We start from the raw sequence: 23,030 nt of genomic DNA on the forward strand, positions 1-23,030 counted from the left end.
AGGAAAAACAATTTTTATTCAACATTAGAGATCCTACAAACAAGAGTTTGATAAAGAAACCAATTTGTAATATGTCAATTGCAGGGATTTCTATTGACATATATGCATATTCGGGTTCCCCGTACACTATTATTAGTAAAGAAGTGTGGAATTCAAATTTTTCAAATTTTTGGGGAAACACACTTTATGCTCCAGATATTTCTCCAGAAAGTTATCCAGGGGAGAAAATTGATTTGATAAGATTTAGAGTTCTGAATTTTAGGTTCAAAGGCAGAGAAACCTTAGGAAAATTGTATGTCGCCAAAAAGGACCTTCCGTTCTTGGATGGAAGGATCAAGGACATCTTGACATTATTTTGAATCCCAATAGCCCTGACCCTGTCATGGTATTTGACGATGGTAGTAGTATTGGGGACTCCATGCTATCTACATTTGAAAAGGTGTTCAGTGGAAAAATTGGTAATTTCAAAGATTTTACACACTGCATTGTGTTAAAAAAATGCTAATCCTAAAATTCACAAAGTAAGAAACATTCCCATTATATTACGCAAGGAAGTGGAAAGTGAGTTAGATAAACTGGTCAAACAAAACATAATAGAACCTATTGAGTCCTCTGAGTGGATTTCACCAGTAATTGTAGCAAGACGTTCTAATGGTAATATCCGCTTATGCATAGACCTACACCATCTGAATGAGAACATTGTTATTGATAAATTTCCTTTGCCGAAAATCTCCGAAATGTTGACCATGGTTAAAGATGCTAAGTTATTTTCAACGATTGATTTGTCATCGGCTTATCATCAGATTTCATTGGAAGAGGAGAGTAAACATCTTACTGCCTTTATTACCCCGATGGGGTGTTTTCAATTTAAAAGAATGCCTTTTGGGTTGGAGTCTGCTGCTGCCATTTTCAGCACATTATGCACCAATTTTTGGCAAGCACACAAAGGTGAAATTTTTTCAGGACGATATTCTCATATTTGGAAAAGATAGCAGTGAGCATGATTCTGTTTTAAATGAGGTTTTAGGCGTTTTGGAAGAGAAAGGTTTAACTGTAGAACATTCTAAATGCAGATTTGCTGTCAAATCTGTTACATACCTTGGTCATGTTTTGTGTGCTGATGGTGTAGTGACTAAACCTAAATTAGTTGAGGCTATAAAAAATGCCCCACCTCCATCTAACAAGGATGAAATCAGGTCCTTTACTCAAAATTTGTTTAGGGTTTTTCAAGTAAAGTATATAATATCAGACAACTTCTTAAGTTCAATGTTAGATTCTCATGGTCTGAGGAATGTGAAAATGAATTTAATTCCATCAAAGAGGCCATCGTCCATGCTCCGGTCTTATGTCCTTTTGATTTGGATAGGAAGTCCATAGTCACAGTTCATGCAAGCAATAAAGGTTTAGGTGGCGTTCTGTCACAGATTGATGAATCCGGTAAAGAGTTTGTAATCGCTTATGCTTCTAGAGCACTTACTGCTCCAGAATGTAAAGTTTCAGTCATTGAGAAGGAAACTTTGGCAGTAGTTTGGGTTTTGGAACATTTCAGAAGTTTTGTATGGGGAAAGGAATGCACAGTTAGGTCTGACCATAAACCTTTGGTAAAACTCTTAACTACTGAAGGTTTATTCAAAGCTTCAGCTAGGATTGCCAGAATGTCCATGCAGTTACAGGAATTTATTTATAAAATTGAGTATGTTCCAGACAAGAGTAATTTCGGATCTCAAGGCTTTTTGGGAAGTGAAAGATAAGCTCTCTGTGGTGGATGACACTGTTTTTAGAGGAGATAAAGCTGTTCCTCCCACATCCTTAAGAAATTTTATTTTAGAATTGTGCCATGAGGATCATTGTGGTATAGTTAAGACTAAACAGAACGTTAAAAATGGTATTGATGGCAAGGTATGGATATAAATGCAGAAAGAATGGTATGTGATTGTATTATATGTGCCAATTCGGGCAAAGCTCTTATAACTTTAAAACCTTATATGTGTGAACCAATAATTCCTGATGGTCCTTGGCATACTGTTGCTATAGAGTTGGTGCTAACTCGAAATTCATTATATCTATCATTGATCTTTTCTAGATGGCCATGTATCACCATTGTTGATAAGGTTGATTCTTTTGCAGTTTTATAATTTTTGGACAGAGTTTTTATGAAAGAAGGTCTTCCGGTTCAAGTTATCAGTGATAACGGGGTACAGTTTGTATCCAAGTTGGCTAAATCGTATTTTGAAAGAATTGGTGTGACACATAGAACTACTTCTTTATACAACCCAATTGGTAACTGGATGTGTGAGAGATTTAAGAAAGTTCTCAAAAGTGCCATTCAAATTGCTGGATAAAAGGGGTTGATTGGAAACTTCAAGTATTTAAAGCGGTTTGGACCTACAGAACTAATACTCACGAAGCTTTGAAAATGTCCCCTTTTGATATCATGAGAGGGCGTACTGCTAGGACCAAGTGTAATCCTGATTGGTTGCATAAAAATGCTTGTCATGATATTTGCATGAATTCAGTTAGGAACAATGTACTTAAAAAACATACAAAATTTGTGTACTTTTGACAATAAGCTTGGGGGAGGTTCTGCAGATGTCAAAGCTGGAATGTGGGTCAAAGTTAAAAACCCTTGGAAAGTGCGCAAATGAGATTCCCAATTCAGAACCACTGAAAATTAAAAAAGTTTTAGGTAATGCTGTTCTTTTAAGCGATGGTAAGGTGTGGAACATTAGAAGAGTTGCTATTGAGGAAGGTAAAAATGATTTGGCTGTTCCTGTGTCTCCACTTGGAAGAATTTGTGCATCTTTGATGATATTGTTGAGGAGGGACAAGTTGATGTGATTGTATCTGATACTTCTGGAACATCTATCATTACATCTGAAACTGTCAACGATAATGAAACATCTGAAATGCCTGAGATAATTAATAATACTGATACTCCGGTTGTAGATTCTGCAACTCCGGTTGTGGATTTTGCATCGAAGAAACGTGTTGTGTCTAAACCCCAATGGTTGGAAGATTTTATTTGTTGAATTTTTTTTTAGTTTTTTTTGGGCTCATTTTCGGTTTTTGTTCCTTTTTTTCTTAAGGGGATCACATACTGAATTGTTATATAGAATTGTTTTCTTTCAAGCTTCCATCTCCCCGTGCCTGCTCTGCAAGATTCCTTGGTTGGTAATTGCGGGCAGTTAAAGTGGGAGAAGACCTGTGTAGGCTGCGCCCTTCCTTGCTCCCGTGTTCCTGCAATAAATCTTTTAATTATTTAAATTATCGGCGTCCTGACTTTACAACAGGGCACTGTAAACCAGCGAAAATAAGGAACTTCCCTTGGATAACTATACTTGCATTCACATCAATTCCAATTACCATTCCTTGCACACAATACACACACCCTTATACTTGAACCACAGCTATAAAACTTTTTATAACAAATGTATATCCAAAAAGTAAGATGTAGTGCTAAGAAATGTTCATTATATTATATCGTATAAAAAGGGGGCAAAGCACTAGAAGTTTAAAAACATGTACAATACATCAGTAAAATTCATACATCACAAATAATCTATTGTCTAACATAATAAATGCTAAGTACATTAAAAACCACAATACAAAATGAAAGTTGGAGACATAACACTGCAGTGACATCTTGAGGATTTGAGGGGCCCTGGGCAAGGCATATTCTGTCCAGTCCGGAAGAGCTTTGATTGTTATTACCTGCTTTGTGCTTAGTTAAGCCTGCATGATGCAAATAATGTTTAATCAGATGCTAAACGTTCAGTAAAATGGTCACACAAAAAGAGTTAAATGTGTATTGCTGGGGGCACACAAATCCTGAAGATGACATTTGGTAGAGAGAGACAGAGTCTGAGGTGGAGACAGGCAGAGAAGAGGGAGAGACATTAAGAAACGGAAAAAGGCGAAAATGAGATAACGTTCACTTACCTAGGGAACCCCTTTAAAGGTGGTGCCCTAGGAAATTGCTAAGTTTGCCCATGACTTAAAACATCTCTGCAACACTGGGTTTTAAAATCGCTCAGTCGAACAGATAAAGTGGCTTACAGAATATAAGTAATTTCCTGACACAAAAGGTTTTTTTTTTTAAAAATCTTTTTATTGTTTAAAACAAAAAATAAACAGACATATCTGGTGCCATACATACATCCAATAATGACAGGGTGAGTTGGTACAAAAAAACAGGATAGTCGTGGAACAGCAAAGATATTCGAGGGGCTCGCACGATTAAGCACAAAATAAAATTGTATCAGTATAACCGGTTAACAGTTCAGTTGCGAATCCTCAAAACCTTCCCACCCATAAAATCAAAACAGCAGGAGAATCATGGCAACCAGGTACTAGAAGTTGAGGATCAACGTCAGGATATTTCGGCAATATTACGAGTAAAGGAAAGACTGAGAAAAAATTGAAAAAGAGAAGAAAACCATATGGGCGATAACAGAAAGAAAACAATAAACCCATCCCCCCACCCTGCACCCCTGCAAACGGCTATCGCCTAACCCCCAGTAGCAGTGTGCCTGTCGCCCCAACTAACTAGGTACTAAAAGAAGAAATCTAGCGTAGTAGAGAAGAGAAGTGAAGGAGGGCATAGTCGTACAGGCTCCCGGTGCCCCCCCCTCCCCGCCAGAACCAAGGACCCCCAAGTTGAAGTCAAGAAATCAATCGGACAACAAATATGTGTCTTAACAAGGGAGTCTTCAAACACCGCCCAGCCTACTATAGCATTAGTTTAGCAAATCCCATGCCCATTGATACTTGAGTCAAACCCAGTCTTTCGATCTCATCCTTGCCCCTTCCAATCAGACACATGAGTCCCCACCAGATAAACCACCTCTTCCACAAGACAGTCCGAGTGCGAAGAAACTATAATAGAACTCAATGCAAAACAAAGTAGTAGAACGAAAGTGCTGTGAATATCGTCAGGTCCAGAGACTCCATTCCCCGTTATGAACTCCCAGCGTTGATTTGTCCGCCATCTTAGCGGCTCCAATACATAGGGAAGTGACGCAGTGTCATTCCAATAACAGTTCTCATCAAAAGTTTCTGGAGTGGGAACGTCGATTAGTCCTTCCATGGTCGGCAACAATCCTAGGTTTAACAATCCATTGGTGGCATTGAACTTGTGTTCGTCTTCCAAAACACTGGTCAAAGGCTCCGATACCTCACACAATGGGGGGGTCTACTTCCTTCATCAGAGTGGCCATATTGGGTGTCTCGGTTGTCGCTGTTTCTTGTAGTGGAGTAGGGTCCGGTCCAATTTGTAGCATCTCAACCAGGCGCTCCATCGTCGCCTGAATGCGGTCCTCCACGTACACCTGCAGTGACTCAATGGCCGCCAACTCCGTTCGCAGCGACGGGCCACTCGCGGTCTGTTCAGCCACTCTTCGATCGGTGTCGATCATGATCACCTCCCCCCGCGGCTCGATATCTTGGAGGGGAACGGGCAAATAGGAAGCGGACGACTGCAGAGGGAGACTTATGTATTGTTTCGATGGTATCCTGGGGCTGCCACAGCAGGCATAGAACCAAACCCAGCGAACACCAGCGGGACGGTTTCCGGGTCACCGGGCAGGGCCCCCGTCCACAACTGCTAGCGTTAGGCTGTCACCCCTCCTCCGACTTTCACCAAGGCAGCCCTCTGTCATCCACATCAATTCGAGAAAACGAAAGAAAAATTGTCTTTGTCCACAGCGGTAGACCAGACCCAATCACACCACCACAGCCGATGTTGTTGAACTGAAACCCGGATGGGCCAGTACTCGAGACCCCGGCTTCCGGGCAGATCTAGGCCGCAAACTTCCACTCGACATATCTTCATCAGCCGAGCAAGTAGAGATCTCGGGATAGCACCATTAATCTCACGGCAGGTTCATACACATTGTGGCGGGCGCAAAGACAGGATAATTGACAGGATATTCCGGCAGGAGGACGTGGTCGGCGGGGCCGGGAGCTTACGCGGCCATCTTGGTTGCTAGCGTGGCTCCTCCCCCGACACAAAAGGTTTTTAATAATGTTTCCCAGAAGAATTTTTGATACCATGAAGCCTACCATATACTTTAAGAAAATCTTCCATGCTCACTTGGTAAAGTTTATTTACCAGATGTTTTTGCTGCTGTCGATATTGAATTTGAATTAGATATGTTTCCAGTCACCCTGAATGTTGGCCACTTGATTCCTCTGCTGAAGAAACAGACTGTGGTTTGTGAGAATATGGCCAACCTTTGACCTATCATTGGATTTCACTGGTAATGAAGCAGTGTTTCTAAATCCAGTAAAGCCAACATGAAGTCGATAGTAGCATGCTGAGATCTCAACAGTTCAGTTTTTGTTGAGGCTGCAACCATCAGACGCGTACCTTTTGGGTTCTCTGTGATGCTCTCCGCATGTCGGATGGAGTTACTTTTAGCTTGTTGGTGTTGAAGAATCCCTCAGCAAATTTCATCACAACTTACACTTTGAATATCTAAGTGAAGTAGATAGAATCCATGCGAGCTTTGTGCTAACCTAGTTCTCCTTGCCTGGTGATTATCAGACTGTGAGGGTCGGTGAGTCTGGTCCCCTTCCCATCTAGATACACTTGAAGATCACTTGTATCCTCATCTTTCCGTCATTTGTATGTTGAGATGCTGGGAGTTCTTCTCAGGATGTGGACACCTGGCTCATCAATATGTGATGGACACCTAGTTACATCTAAAGGTGTCATCAGGTCAGAACATCATGTTTATTAGAATTTTCCCCCTGGTCCTTTGTGGTCTGCAGTGTCAGCCATTCATACAGACTGAAACCACAGAATATGTTGTATGTACTTTTGTTTCCTCAGCAATTCTGACTCCTTTTCAGCAGTTCCTAAATATTTTGTTTTTTCTCTTGATAGTATGCTGAAAACATATGCAACCATAATAAGAATGTTTTTATTAGCCAACCCCATCTGCTACACCTTGACTGTGTAATTGAGAACAGTTGTCAGGCATTATGGTGCACAGTGTTTCCTTGTGGAGTACTGAACACAGGTTGATAACTAAAAACAAATAACTAGTGGGTTTATTAATGAACTGTGCGATTACTTAAAATCATTACAGTATAAAAAAGAAGAAAAACAAATGCAGTTTGATTCAATAAAATACAGTAAAATACAGTGAAATACAGTAAAATGCCTCCCCCGCTCGATCTACACCGGTCAGGACCATTGGTGCAGCTATGTGGTCACGATACTGACTATGTTCACTGGTGCAGTACATAATTAAAAGAATTAAAGATTTAAAGTCAACGTGAGACCTCGCTTACTGGAGTCTGGAAGGCGTATATAGGTTCGACATCCTCAGTTGCACTGTGGGCTTCATCGGACCCTGGGTCGGCCCCGGTTGGATACCTCTGACCGATGGGACCCTTGTCTTTTCGGCGGCTCCCTGTGTTATCTATTGATTGCCAACTTCAGGGCAGCGGGTCACTGGGCTCTTCGGGGTGGTGTCCTTTAGTTGGTTTTCGAGTGCCATTTTAATTTGATGGATGAACTTGCCTATCCTAGCTAGTAAACATGTTGTGGTTTTAGAGAAACACCAATCCGAAGCCTCTCTACAAGTTCTGTGGCCCAAGATGCATAGTGCCGGATGTAGCAGACGCTGTCGATCGCTGGCCAGCTTGATGCAGCAACATAGCAAGTGTAGCCAGGATTCTCTGCGATAATTGCAAAGTCGGCAGGCAGTGGCTCCGTCCGAGCGTGCCCAACGTGGATTGAAGTCCGTTATCCTGAGGGCCAAGAGGCGCATAAACAGAATTTTCTGTCTTGCTTCGATTGTTAGTGAGTCTTGTAAGTATGGTTGAGGTTTACCGGGAGTGTAGGACTTGTCCAAGGCCAACGTTAGTGGGTTGGGCTGGAGCGAGGAAAGGTCTAGCTCAAAGGAAATGGACTGGACTTGGCGCTTGACGGCTTTTGCCCAGGCGGACTATGGGATTTCCTGTAAATGCAGACTCCGCCCCTCGATCTTCAGAAGTTCAATGGCTAGTTCCACCTTGGCTTGCCATGGGGAGCCCGCTTCGCCAAAGATGGTTTTTAGCGAGTGCTTTAAGGTGTTTTCGGGCGACTTCAGAACTCTGATGTAGTATTTTAACAATTCCCCCAATAGTGCCAGTTCAGGACGATTCATGCCTATTTCCAGTCTCACCCTGTTGTTCCTGGCCTGTTTGGGGGCCCGTAGCACCATCTTGTATGCCTTCACCTGTGCCGCATGGACCACTTTTTCAAAAGCCCCTGGATAGGCTATGTGGCCGTACGTGATGGCGGGGATCAATTTAGCCCTGAGTACTGTCACCATCGGATATGCAGAGGGACTGACCAGACTGTGGCTTAGACGTCTTAGAGATGTAATTATTTTGTCCATTTTTGGTTTAAGCGCCTTCAGGTGTTTGACTGCAGTGGCCTTCTCTGATACCCATGTGCCCAGATAGTTGTAGGATGGGGCCGTGGTGATTCGGTGTTCCCCCAGTGACCATGAAGTTTTAGTTTTGTGTGGATGTTTGCCAAAGATTATTATCTTAGTCTTGCTCACAATAATATGTAGCTCGTTCTCCTTGTTGTACTTCGCAAGACTGTTTAAGGCTCTTTGGAGGCCTACCCTGGTGTGGTCCATAATTACTGTGTCATCTGCGTACTGGAGCGTACCCAGAACCAGCTTCCCCAGTCTGGGCGGTGCTAGGTTGGCATCTTTCAGGGCGTGCCCCATGTCTGCAGTATACAGGTTGAAGAGCAGCGGGGCCAGAACACACCCCTGCTTTAATTCAGAGTCAGTGGCAATTCTTGTCGTTACAGATGAGGCGCTTAGTTTCACCTGAACCCAGGTCCCCTCGTAAAGGGCTTTTATGGTTTTTAGAAGATCTCTAGGGATCCCCCAAGACTTTAGTTTTGCCCAGAGCCGGCATCTGTTCACACGGCCGAAGGCCGTTGAATAGTATATAAAGCAACAGAACAGGGGCAGCTTGTTCCGCATGTTGGCCTTCTTAGCGAGTTACGAGAGCGCTATGATGTTGTCCAGCGTAGAACAGCTAGCCCTGAATCCAGTCTGTGAGGGCGGGAGTATGCCGTTCTTATCTACCCAGGTTTCCAGGTCCTTAAGTAGCAGACGAGCATAGATCTTAGCTTCAATGTCAAGGAGGGCTATCAGTCTATAATTAGCCGGATTCGAGTGGTCACCTTTTTTGTGGATAGGAAAGAGAATTGAGCCTTTCCAAGAGAATGGCAGGGTTGCAGTTGCGAATGCGTGGTTGAATAGAGGAGTAAGTTTGGAAGCGAAGAATGCGGGATCTTTCTTAAAAACCTGTGCGGGGATCCCATTAGGGCCTGGGGCACCATCGGTTCTGATGGCTTTGATGTGTTTTGCAATCTCCGCCTCCGAGAATTTACCAGGTCGGGACGGACTTGAGTCTTCGTTCAGGGCACTTTCAGGACTGATGGTAGCTGCTGCCGTCTTGGACCACCCGGTGATACAGTGAGACATCCAATTTGACTCACAGGTATACAGCCCCTTTGCGTATTGTTCCCACACTTTTCCTCCAACACTGTTGACCTTGTGTACACCTCCTGCTGACAAGCTGTTGATGTAGCGCCAGAGCTTGCTGTTGTCTTTACCTTTAATTATGGAAAACACTGTCAGCCAATTCTGTTCGGTCTGTTTTCTTTTCATGTCCCAGATGTTCTTTTTGTACTTGGCTCGCAAAACAGCAATGGGGGGCGCCCCTGGCAGGTAGATACCTTTCTTTTTTGCTCTCACTGCCTTGTTGAGTGCATGCTTAGCAAGCTTAAGACTGTGGGTTTTTTGGTGGCCTGGGATGGCATTATTTTGTCCTCTTCTTGATTGGTGAGTGTTGCCCAGGCACTTCAATAGGTCATTGGTCAGTGTTTCCCAAAGGTGTGATATACATTCACTATCTTGTGGCCATGGAACTGTCACCCTGTTGGCTACGAATGCATTAAGTCTGTGACTAAGATTGGTCGACCATTTTATTCTTTTAAGGACTAAGTGGTGTTCTTCGCCTGTGGTCATACCAATTACGGCGTAGGAGTCCGCCTGTTCTCGTGTCAGGTTGAATGTGACACGAAGGGGCCTATGGTCGCTTTCGACTCTGTCGTCCACAGTGAAGGTGCGAAGTTTGTTAGCCAGTTATGCATTGATGAAGATATAGTCTATTGTGGAGACATTCCTGAAGGTCGGATAGGCAGACCATGCGGGGTAGCGCGTTTTTTGTATCCCGTGGGTGGATTGCAAGTTGTAATTTGCTAAAAGTTCAATCATTTGGGCTGACTTCCTGCTAGGTGGTGTCATGGGTAGCAGGTCCAGGCCTCTCAGGTTAAAGTCACCGGCTATGATTACATCATGATGCAAGCGGCTTATTAATAGATCTTCCAGGGCGGTGGTGAATGATTCCAAGCCGTGTGGAGAGTGAAGTTTTGCAGGGTTGAGATAACAGTTGATTAATAAAAGCGGTCGGGTTGTTTGGTCCGCTGTCAGTCCATCTATTGAGATTGCTTGTAGGTCCGGCGACTCCAGAGATAGTTCTTTTACTTTTAATTTGCAGGCGTGGCTTACAAAGATTGAGAGACCCCCTGACGGGCGACCAAAGATCGTCCTTTTGGTTGCTGCTTTGCAATATTCATGGAAGCCAGCAATTGGTGAGGTGGTCCTCGCCCAGGTCTCCTGGATACATATTATGTCCGCCTGTGCGAGATAGTCATGGGTGGCTGTGACCCTGCGGATGTTATTTAACCCTGCAATGTTCCATGAAATGATGCTAAGGTTACGATCCTGGCCTCTTGGTGGGCATACACGACTGGTGTTTTCGTATGTGTGGGAGGGGTTAGGAGCCTCGTCTCCATGTGTCCTCCGTGAGGGCCAGTCCTTGCTGAGGACGCTGCACGATGCACTGCTTTTCTTTTAGCAAGATTTTTTTTTTAGCGGGGATCTTGGCCTCCCTGATTTCAGTTCCCCTGTCAGAACAAATGGAATTTGTGCCTTTGAGAACAGAGATGGCTTGTTGTAGACCATAGTATGGTCTGAGGACGTGCGGATATTTTGGAACCCTGGGGGCGATAACTTCTATACCCCATTCAGCCAGTTGTGATGCTTCTTGGAGGACAGCTTTTTGGGCTTGCTGGTTTGCTAGTCCGACTATGGTGGAATCACCGTGAGTGTCTGTCTCCAGGCTCTTGAACTTCACCCATTCGATCATCCCCGAGGTGATGTGTGCCAGGGGTTCAATGTGGCCAAAGAGTCGTGCGATATTAGACCTGTTCAGGATGTCAAAGGAGTCCATGGCTGTGAATCTGTGGGTAAACAGCAACTCGTAAATTTTTGGTGGATTGTTATTTTCTGGGGAGCGCCATTGTGCCGCTTCCCCAGGGGACACGTCCCTCTGATGAATTGAATGTGCAATGATTGTGTGACGGTCACCTGGGCACTGTCTGTCAGTATTCGTGATTGGGGACCTTGCCTCTCTTGACAGTCCTTTTTGCTGCTCATCATTGATAGCGTTCGGGTGTGGGAGGTTGGTGTGTATAACTCCTGATTGCAGGCTACCTGGTGCCTTAGTTGGTGGACCTGCCAGAGAGGGCAGTCCCAACTGCGCTCCCAGATACGGGGGGCGGGTTGATTCTATCTTATGTTGGGGGGCCCAACCAATTGGACCATTGGTGCTGGAAAGTCCACCGGAAACCACTTGTGAGGGCCGTGGAAGATCCTCCACATTACAATGGCCCTCCGGAGGAGGGATTGAGTGACTGGGGGCCTCACTAGGGACAAATGGTGCGTCGCTGGACTTGACAGACTTCAGTGCACGGTTTAAGGTGAAGATAGGAAAGGGTGTTTTGAAAGTACTTTCAGTTATAGTGGCGCCAGAAGTTATTGTGGCTGGTGGTGTGATCCTGCTTTTGGTTTTAAGTTTCTTTAGTTGTTTCTTTAGTCTTTTTTTTGCTCTCCGTGACAGCGGAGCATTTGCACCAGCCGATGCGCATTTGGTCTGTTCCGAGAGAGGAAAGCTGACGGATGAGTCGTCGCTTTCGGTGTCATGCTCCAAAACCTCAGGATACCCGCTTCCTTGTTCTGGCATGGTGAACTTGCTGCATGGCACTACCAGCGAACCTTTTAGTGGGCTGGTGACCGTGGTGCAGGGATCGTTCAATGCTTCATGCACTCTCGTCAAAGCTGGTGGCTTTTGAGCCAACTGTGTTTGAGGGGACTTCTCTCCAAAGCCCTTGGCTAATGCGAGCATATCTTTTAGAACTTCGGGTAGGCTTGCCCATTTTTCTATAATGGCGGCACCCGAGTTGATATTGGCTGCATGGGTTTCAAGTAGCAGCTCTAACTTTGCTAGTTTGTCGTCTTGTCGCACTAAGTGCTGGCCAATTGAGTGCAGGAGATCAACTTGAACCTCCATCTTCGTGGACTGCCATAATAAGGCCCTAGCCATGGTGTCTTGCACTTCTCTTATTATGGACAGGTTAAATTCTTTGACCGTGACCTCATCGACTGAGTCCAGATGTTGTGTTAAGCCCAAGGGGCTCCATGCCTCCTTCTGCTGCGAATGCCTGGGATTAATTCTGGCTGAGTTTAAGGGGGTATCTTCTAATGTCCGCTCTATTGAGTGTTCTAGTTTTTGCAGGAACGATGCCGTTAGCGCTGCCGTACCCGGAGTGGTCGTCTCCGTTGCTGCCTGGGGTGTCGCTGGCGTGCACAGGTGCGTCCCAGGGCTCGTTGGGCGTGAGGGTGCGGTGCCCGTGTTTTGCTTTGCGCTACCTGTCTCCTCCTGTACACCCTCGGTGATGCTCCTGTGAACTTCTGCTAGGATCCTTAACGGGCTTTTCGCACTGGCAGTAGAATGAGTTGGGGCTTCCTGGCTCCGGGCATCTTCCAGGCATTGGGCTTTTCCGGAGTCTGCTGGTTCGCAAGAGAAACTGCAAGGATAATCTTGCTTCGATATTGGCAACCTCGGTGTGTCACTGCCCTCGGTTCCTTGTGTACTCATGCCCGTAGTTATCGGGACACTGGGGGCCTGGAAGAATTGGGTGATGAGACCCTGTGGGAGGGAATTGCCCAGGACTGAGTCCTGAGACTTCTGGAAGTAGGTACCTTTAGTGCTCCTCGTGGTCCTTCTTAGTACCGTATTTTCAGGGTTCGCCTCCGCCCCCACCCCCTCCTCCTCCTCCTCCTTCATGCTCGTCTTGATTTTTTTAGGCATCATCCTTTGAGCACCTTTAGACACTGTGAGCTGGAGCTGAGTGATGTGTGAAGTGGGAGGATGGTAGGGTCCGCTTACTTGTATTCCTGGTTATTGAGGTGACTCCCCTGTGGGAACCTTTAGCTTATTGAGCTTATTGTATGAGTTTAGGGAGAGTTACCAGCTCTCCTCGTGAGCCGTGCTATACTGGGCAGGCTCTTTTTCAAGGGGAGGGGGCGGCGACAAGCGGAGCACACAGGGGGACCGCGGGCTGGAAGACCTAGTCGGGCAACCCCTTGGTCCGCACCCTCGGCTCTTACTTTGCAACTGCCTCTAATGGCTGCCGCGCTTGCCACTGCCACTTACCTCCACGCTGTCTGCTCGGTTAGCCTCGGTTAGCCTCCGAAACTCCAGGCTCCAGGTTCTCCTGGTGCCCCAGTTTACGCTCCGGTTCACACTACGGTAAATACCAAAGTCCAGAGACTCAAGGGCACTCGAAAGCTGCCTCTGCTGTAGATGCCTCAGCTGTAGATGCTGAGACCCCTGCACATCCCGCTCACAGCTCTGGTACGGGCTTCCAGGCTACCAGACTTCCAGACTTTGCGTCCTCAGCACAGAAATAGCTAACAGTAGGCCAGCGGGACAGCACAGATCCCCTTGTTCTGTCCACACTGAGGTCCATGCCAGGAGCTGCCGGGAGCTACAGGGAGCTGCCTCTGCTGCCGGGGCTGCTGGAGCTGCGGTACTGGTGCAGGTGCTGCGGAGCTGGTGCTGGTACAGCGGCTCTGGCTCTAGCTCTGGCAGGATTCTAGCGCTTCAGTCTTGCACTGGCTCAGGCGCTAGCTCACTGGCAGTTACTGAGATTTGCCAAAGTTCCTAGAAAACATCCCGGGAAATTGCCCCTTATGAGACAATGTCAATGTTGTTTAAATCACAGTGTTGGGAGCAGCGATGGTTGAGCTCCGCCTTGTACACTGTACACTGTAGTCCTCATGCCGCTCTCCCACTGTGGACAGAGGTGGCGGCTAGCTGTGGGTTGCTGCACACTGCTCCCGGTAATGTAACTTACGGTCACTCTCTCTGCTATTTCTTGCCTCTCACTCCCCGCTTCCTGTGGCGGGCGTGGTGCGGATGGGAGCGGCTCGACTTCTCTGCCTGCTCACCTGTTCTCCTCCGCTCCTCTGCTTGTCGTGTTACACGTAATTAAGAGTGCAGGCTTTACACTGCTGACACTGCTGACATCGGAAAGCTCTGTCTGGAGCCAGGTATATGGAGCGGTGCTCAAGCTGGCAGAGTCAATCAAGTGAAAGTTCGCACCGGGATCACTGGCTCACTGGCTCCTCGAAGCACAGGACTCGGAGCTTGGTGCTCGGTGCACAGTGAACCGCTTCTCATTCTGGCTCGTTCTCCGGCTCTGGCTCTATGGCTCTATAGGTCTGCGACCCGCTGCTGACACGCCGCAAACCATCGAAGCTTCTTTGCGTCTCATTTGCTCGCTTCCTCCTCGCTGCTCGTTGCTCTATCTGCTGCCAGACAAACTTTGAAAATATCCTCAGTTTACTCCTTGTTTATATCAATTGAATTGATGGTCCCTCTAAAAATGCTTGAGTTAAGAGTGTAGATGTAGTTGTAATTAACTGAAACCATGGCTTTTTGCAAATAGACCTCACTTCTAATCCCGTTTTCTTTTTATTGTCTTTTCATCGTCATATAAGTTTGAACAGCAATAAACAATATTCATCTCCACCTACAAGTAATTGGTACATCTTACAGTGCATTGCATACATGACAGCTTTGTCTCGACCTCTAGGTAACGTATTTTATTTTATTGTCGTACACATTTGCTCATCACTAAACAATTATCTTCTCCATCTGTAAGTAATTGGTACACCTTACAGTGTATTGCATACACAACAGTTTCGTCTCGACCTCTAGGTAAAACATTACATTAGAGCAGATGACACCCAGTCTCCCAGTGTCCCCCTCTAATCCTGGTTTTGATGTTTGACTAGACTGGGTTATTCTGGGACAATCACTTAATCTTCCAGTGCAAATAGTGTGTGTGTCTGTGTGATTGCTTGTGTGTGCGTGCATGTTTGTTTGCATAGTAAACATGTTTAAAGCAACTGTTTGGTGTGCTATCTGGTGAAGTCAATGTTAGATGTTCCCAAGCCACCATCAAATCCTGGTTTGCGTAATGCAGGCACCCATAAACACCTTGTGAAATCCACACATTTGTTGATCCAAATCCAAAATGAGGTAAAGAATCTATGGCCCACTCTAACCAACTTTAAATGGTGCAAGCCCTTACACTTTACAGAATATAGTCTGAAAAAACTAGCCTACATTCATTCAAGGTTCCACCTTACTTTCCCTCAAGTCGGCTTGTTGTGTTTACTAACTCACTTTAAGGAGATGTCATTCAGTACCTAATTTGCTTGTGTTGGAGCCCAGGAATGGGTTCTGGACCTTTTCTATCACCCTTTCTCCCATTGTCATTCTTGCCTATTCAAGGTAATAACGGTGCGTGACTGTGTGTGTTAACAGGAGCTGGTGCCCCACTCTCCTGTTTTCCCAAAGCTAAGTCAACCTGAATTATAGTATATCCTTTTACCCAGCATAATTAAAGCTCTGCAAAACAGTATGTAAAACATGATTCGCTGAAATAAAAGTAACCTCAATCATGCATCTCCTATGCACGATTAATTACCTCTAGGCATTGCGTGGACAGACATAGATTTTACTATTTTTACAGTTAGCGAACAGTAAATTCTATCAAAAATATTATTAATTGTATTAAACGATGCATTAACTAAGGAATCTAGATACTGTAATTGTCATATATAGCCTATCAACATAAATTTAACATTCATTAAATTAGCAGGTTGAAAATCTAATGAATAGTATTTCCAATGTATTTCAATAGCTATGGCATGTAGTACATATTATCAAATTCAGTTCCCTTAATAGCCTATGCTGCTTCTAGCAGTATCTGAGAAAATAGCATTGACGATTCTCTTGAATGCATTTCTTTACTGGCCCAAAGTTTTGTAAAAAATATTAAGATGCAGAAATATCAGTTTTTTAATACATGATCCACAAATAATATAATGCAGGAATATCATTTACAAGAATTTTGATTGTCTAAGGTAAGTAATATCAATGTCAAAACAAATGTATATTGTTTACAGAAATATATTTGTTGTTAAAAATATCTATGTTAATATCGTTTTTTATTATGTTTATTCATTTTAGTATAAGTTAGAATTGTGTATATTATAAATTGTTTGTATTACGTTTGTTAATGTTTTGTAATATACTTTGTAAGTTTTTTGTGGTTTTCTAATTTAATTTAATTGTTTATTGTACTTTGGAGTGTCGTAGCAGTTTGTGGGATTTGTAGGGGTGTAGGGTGGGAAGTAATTTAATTTAATTTTGTTCTAATTAATTAATAATTTTTGTTTATGATTAATAATTATTTATCATAATTAAGTAGTAGGTGCGGGTTGTGGGGTTTGTAGGAGTCCAGGTAGTAAAGAAATTTATTTTAATTAATAATTCCTTTAAATTTAATAATTATTGAATTGATAATTATGCAAATTATATAATTAATACATTTTTAAAGTTATGTTTTAGGTGGTGATTGTTGGGATTATATGGTTACAGGGTGAAAAGTAAATTAATTATAATCAATTAATAACTATTGTAAATTGTGTAATTAATATGTATTTAAAATTATATGTCAGGTGCCGGTTGTTGGGTTTGTAGGAGTATGGGGTGGGAAGTAAATTATGTATAATTAATTATCAATTAATTTAAATTATTATGATTATTTAATTGATTAATTATATAAAATGTGTAATTAAGATTTTTTTTAATTATATGTCAGGTGCGGGTTGTTGTGTTTTTAGTGTTACAGAGTGGAAAGTTAATTAAGAAACAATTTATTGATAATCAAGTATTACTTTAATATTAATTATTTAATTTAAATGATGTTGATTGTGAACTTATCATATTTGTTAAGTTATATTTTAGGTGTGTGTTGTTTAGTTTGTAGAGGAATGGGGAGAGAAGCTATTTAAGTAATCATAAATAAAAGAAAATGAATTAATTTATTTAAATTTTTATTTGTATTATTTAATATGTTAATTGTGTTATACTTTATTACTATAACCTTTTCATTATTGGCTGTTATGTTTGTGGGAATATAGTGTGGTATTTTAATTATATTAATTTTTGTGTTAATTGATAATACTTATTATAAATGGTAATGTTTATGATATTGTTTGTTAAAATTAAGACATCACTTTTTATATATAGAATGTAATATTTTTGCGCGTTTACTAGAGTTGTGAAGATATGTTATTTGTTTGAAGTGAAGTACTCTCTCTGTACTGTACCAGTGAATGGAGTGGGAATAGTAAATGTTACCCCTTCTGAGTCTAACGCATTTCCTATTGTTGCACCGAGTGGGAGTAGTACATGTTACCCCTCCTGAGTCCAGTGCTTTCTCTACTGTTGCACACAGAGGAGTGGGAATAGTAAATTTTGCCCCTCCTGGGTGCAACGCTTTCCCTTCTGTTGCATCCACTGGTGCGGGAATAGTAAATGTAACCCCTCCTGTGTCCAACACTTTCCCTACTGTTGCAATGACTGGAGTGGGAGTAGTACATTTTACCCTTCCTGAGTACTACACGTTCCCTACTGTTGCACCAAGTGGAGTGGGAATAGTAAACTTACCCCCTCTAGAGTCCAATGCCTCCCCTCCCTATTGCACAGACTGGTGTGGGAAAAGTTAATTTAACCTTTCCTTCGACCAACACTTTCCCAACTGTTGCACCTACTGTTGTGCGAATAGTTTATTTAACCCCTCCTGAGTCTAACGCTTTCCTTACTGTTACAGACACTGGAGGGTAATAGTACATTCGTACCCTTCCTGGGTCCAACACTTTCCCTACTGTTGCATAGACTGCAGTGGAAATAGTAAATGTAACCCCTTCTGAGTCTAATGCTTCCCCTACTGTTAAACAGACTGGAGTGGGAATAGTTAATTTAACCTTTCCTGAGGCCAAAGCTTTCCCTACTATTGCACATACTAGAGTAGGCATAGTATATTTATTCTTGGAGTTTAATCGTTTTTTCAGTATTGTTTACATATTTACTATTATTATGTGTCTATGTAATTAATTTTATATTTTTATATATCTAAATGTATAAGAAGAGAAGTAAGACAAGGTTGGTCATGGCACCCACCCTGTTCTGTCTATATTACCAATGTTGTGGATCATCTGAAACAATGTGTCCATGATTCACCTAAGATCTGTGGACTTCCAGTTCCTGGTTTACTTTTTGCAGATGATAACATTCTGATTTCCCAGATACTAAAAGGACTTCAAAATGTATTTTATTGTTTCCACATTTATTGCAGGAAAAGGGATTGGAAATCAACACAAGTAAGACAAAATACATTACCTTGACTCCACAGAGGTCTTTTAAGAAATATTTTACAGTAGGGGAACAAAAACTGGAGCATGTCAATAATTTTAAATATCTGGGCATAACTTTAAATTCCAGGCTATCATGGGAAACCCCAGATAACCCAGGCTAAGATGTCCCTTGTACAACATTCTAGACCAATATTGAATATGTGTAACAGATCTGTTACCAAAACAGTAACACCAGCCTTGGAAAAACTACAGGCTCAATGCTCAGTCTGCCGCATTATATGGGGTTGAATTATGGGGTATAAACAAAGCAAAATCCTTTCCTATAACAGAAAACAAGCTTATGAAATGCACCCTTGGGGTTGCCAGCTGGAGCACCACTGATCCCAATGTACCTAGACCTGAATATTTAATTAGATAGAACATTTTACCCTCCTAAGATCTATCCTCTATTTGGTAAGAATATTGGCCACGCAAGAGCTGGGTCATTATCGAGTCGGTCTAAAGGAAATATTGGAACTAGATGGGAATCAAACTCTCCCATGGTTGCGAAATTTGAAAGTGTGGTTTATAAAACTTGCTCTACCTTCATACTGTAACGAGTCTCAAACACTATAACCTAACTCAAAGAAACATCTTAAATCAGTGTACTGGGACTATGTTGCAAACTCCCAACATCACAACCCAAATTTAGGTCAACTTACAACTCCATATAAAACCAATCTCTGTATTCTAAGACTTACTAGACAGAATCCAGCCTTTTTGGTTGAAGATACCATATATGAAATTTTGTTATGGAATTCTCCAAATCAGATCTTATACCTCAAAATGGAAGATGAATGCGACCCACGAGACTGAGACTTGCACTCTATGCACTTTAGATCAGGCAGAAAACATTGCATATACTTTATTTTGTCTGTACAGCCTACAATATGATAAAGTGTAAATGGATCCATCCGTTATGTAAGAATTTGGGCTAAAGGAAATTTAAAGAAACCCTTTGTCGGGTATGGATATGTAATTGTGCTTTGAGAGATGAGCTATTGCTACTTCCCGCTAGCTAAGCTATATTAATACAGTTATCATCAGACCATCAATGCACAAGTATTTATGATGTAGGTGCCGAGTTTAACTGTTCCAATCTATGAAGCCTTGTTCGATTGTTATACGATTTGTGATAATAGTTAATCTAAATTCTAGTCAAATGTTTATGTACGAAAGTCACCCTCAGTCATGGCAGACCGTTCCAGGTTTTTGTCTTTGGTACTGCATTTATACACATTTTTTGCTATCGAACTTAGAGGTGTATTTATGCAAATCGATTTATGCTCACTGTTTTGCCCACAAAATAATGCACTTTATATTTCTTTAAATTATTGTATACAACTTTCATGACCTATGGCCGAAATAAAATATTTATTGGATTTATTATCTAAATGTATGTAATTTGTAACATATTTTTAGTAAAACATATTTTTATATATTGTTTACTGTTTTATGGATAATTAAATTAGAAATGTTTAGCATTGTTTTGCAGTTTATTTGTTACCTTTATTAATTATTTTATATGTGATGTAAAAAAAATATATATATATATATGTATATATGTATGAAAAGAAGAAAGAAGATACATATTGGATGATTTAATATTAGCTAGTGAAGAGAACAATAACTTTGGAAGATACCGTGCCCATAAAAAAAAATCTGGAGCTTAAATCACGTGCCGCGTCATGTCCGGTGCCCGAGGCGGGGTGAGGGGTATATATGTCCCCCTCACCAAGCGGACAACCTCTTTGTCGTCGCACCGGACACGCGCGGCCGCTGCCTCGCGGAACATGCCGTCTGCCACCGTCCCCCCCTTTTTTGAGTAAGATATTGCAACATTGGGGCACTAGACCGCAATCATATTTGTTTTGCTACTCTTCTTTGGGGGCATTAAACCGCCAGTATTTTGAGTTGTTCATGTCACATTAGGCAAGCTCCGGGAGCCTTCAAACACTCTGCAGTCGATTGTTAAACTGCTTAGCTCGCTAATATGGGCGACATTTTTGAATGGTGTTTATTAATTTTCTGTATTCACTCGCAATGCTTGGTGTCAGTATTTTATTTTAATATGCATTTGCGTATGTTTTACATTGGTTTCAATCCAATAGTGACATTCTTATGCGAGTTGTGTGGATTGTGAAATGTACCTTTCCAATATGTCTGCCAAAGTTGATGGGGTGGTAACCTTGTGCCTCTTCTATGTCTATATATTATTTATGCACGGTTATCTGATTAAATTTATCATCGGCATTCTGTCTCCTGAGTGAGCGTTCTTACCTTTTTTCTGGACTGCATATATATATATGTATATATATATATATATATATATATATTTGGTACTTTTAAAAAAAACATTAGAAAATTAAAATATAGATTATAATTAATGTTTCATATTTTTATATTATATGTGTATACACATTCACATATATGTATGTGTGTTTGTTTAAATAGGTTTGTATTTATATATTTGTTTATATTTTACATTAATGTTAAAATATGTATATTTTACTGTTTTAACTATACATATATTATAAAACGATATAATTGTATATATGTTTTCTATGGTTTATTTCCCAATATTTTTGTACTTACCATTATATGTATAGAAAAACAATCTTTTTGTGATTGATATTTATGACACAATATTTCTGTATCCAGTGTTTACATTGTTGACGCGGTCTTTCTGTTTGTTAGCCTCTGAAAAACGATATGCACACATAAAAAATATCGCTGAACAGCAGTCGACTGGAAAAATAAGTGAATTCTAGTTCCTTGTTTCAGCAATATTACACGGATTCAGTATGTATTTCGGCTATTGAGCTATTTTGGAAGGATTTCCTGGTGCATTCTACCAGCTTGTTAGTCACTAGAACCAGTTATTTTAATACATTCTGTTTTTTTGCAGCACACATGGAAAGAACAAATCGCCACTATTGATTGTTTATGCGGAGGAAGGAGCCCAAATTCTTTCAGCGCAGCTGGGCCAGGCTGTGTCTTGCGAGTATACAATCCCTGGCCTCCAACTCCCAAAATGGTTTTGGAATCCTTAAGGCCAAATGGGAGAAATGAATTTGTGAACTTTATGACAGTAACTGGCGAGATGCCAAGATGCCCTCATGGGAGCTGGTCACCTCCTCTCCTTTACGCCTAATCGAATTAAAATATCACCACTGTTCATACTATGTCTTGTGGCAGCTCCGGGGAATGGGTGCACTTTCCACCTCTGCACACACTAGATGCGCAAATGCTGAGAGCAACTTTTTTCTCATGGTATGTACCTGTTTGACTATTGCTAAATACTGGTCCTCCATTTTCACAACATTATCCACTATTCTAGTGAGACCTATTGACTAGTCCCCTCGCGTCGGAGTGTTGGGCAAGTCGGAGGATGTTGGTGGACTCATTAGGCAGTGTTCCTTGGTTGGCATTGTTACTGTAGTGGCTAAACATAAGAGTGGTCAAAACTGGAGGTCTTCCTTGCCACCTACTATCGTAGAGTGCAGAATAGTGCTTCATAATGAACTGGTGCACCAAGGCAGAGGAGCCCATCTGTATAGACCAGGGATGACCCCGTAAATGCAGGAAAATTTAGGAGAGGTGGTGGGCATACTATAAACTTAATGGTTAATGATATGTTCTCTTGTTGCCTTTATTGTCCGCTGTCTCAATTGTGATTACATCATTTGTGTACTCTGTATTGCGCATGATGTAAAATCAATAAAATGTTGATTAAAAAAAAAAAAGTTTCAACATGCCATTCTACCTAAATTGAAAATCCTTCCACTAGTCCAAACCTTTTACCAGGTGGCCCTCTCTAGAGAACTCTTCATGGCATGTCTTCACTACTACAGCCTTACAAACACTGATCTGTCTGTGAAACTCATTGACAGGTTGTAAAGGTTACAAAACCAGGAGACCTTGATATTCTCCCTAAGTGCGCCTACACGAAACAAGCTCCAAAAGATCTCCTTTGGCTCTCGGTTAATGCACATATTAGGACACGGTGCTTTTCATAAACCCTTTTTGCGTAAAGGACAAGCAAATCTAAAGAAACTGTCGACTAGAGACCCCATTTCTACAATTGGTGTTCAGTGGTGAGGATAGGGCTTGTTTGTGCCCTACTTCCCTATCTCAGACCATTATTTACCAATATACTTTTTAGGTCTCGGCTAGAAGCGCGTTCTCGCCGAGAACTATAGTTGTTGGCTCAGCCGACAACGAGTGGAGACAAGAGCTGGCCACGCGCGTAGCATCGTCAATGAGAGAGGGAGAGACGAGAGCTGGCCACGCGTGCATGGGATTTGGTTGTGCGCGTGAGTCAGTCTC

General features: G+C 42.2%; 1 protein-coding gene across 2 annotated transcripts in view; it reads left to right on the plus strand.

Annotated features, from left to right (window-relative positions):
- The window catches only part of MAP3K20 (mitogen-activated protein kinase kinase kinase 20), a 1,049,056-nt gene that overhangs the window by 808,133 nt on the left and 217,893 nt on the right, over positions 1-23,030 (plus strand). The gene's annotated exons all lie outside the window — the stretch shown is intronic.

The sequence above is a fragment of the Lissotriton vulgaris genome, chromosome 2_1 (assembly GCF_964263255.1).
Source record: "Lissotriton vulgaris chromosome 2_1, aLisVul1.2, whole genome shotgun sequence".
Lineage (NCBI taxonomy): Eukaryota > Metazoa > Chordata > Amphibia > Caudata > Salamandridae > Lissotriton > Lissotriton vulgaris.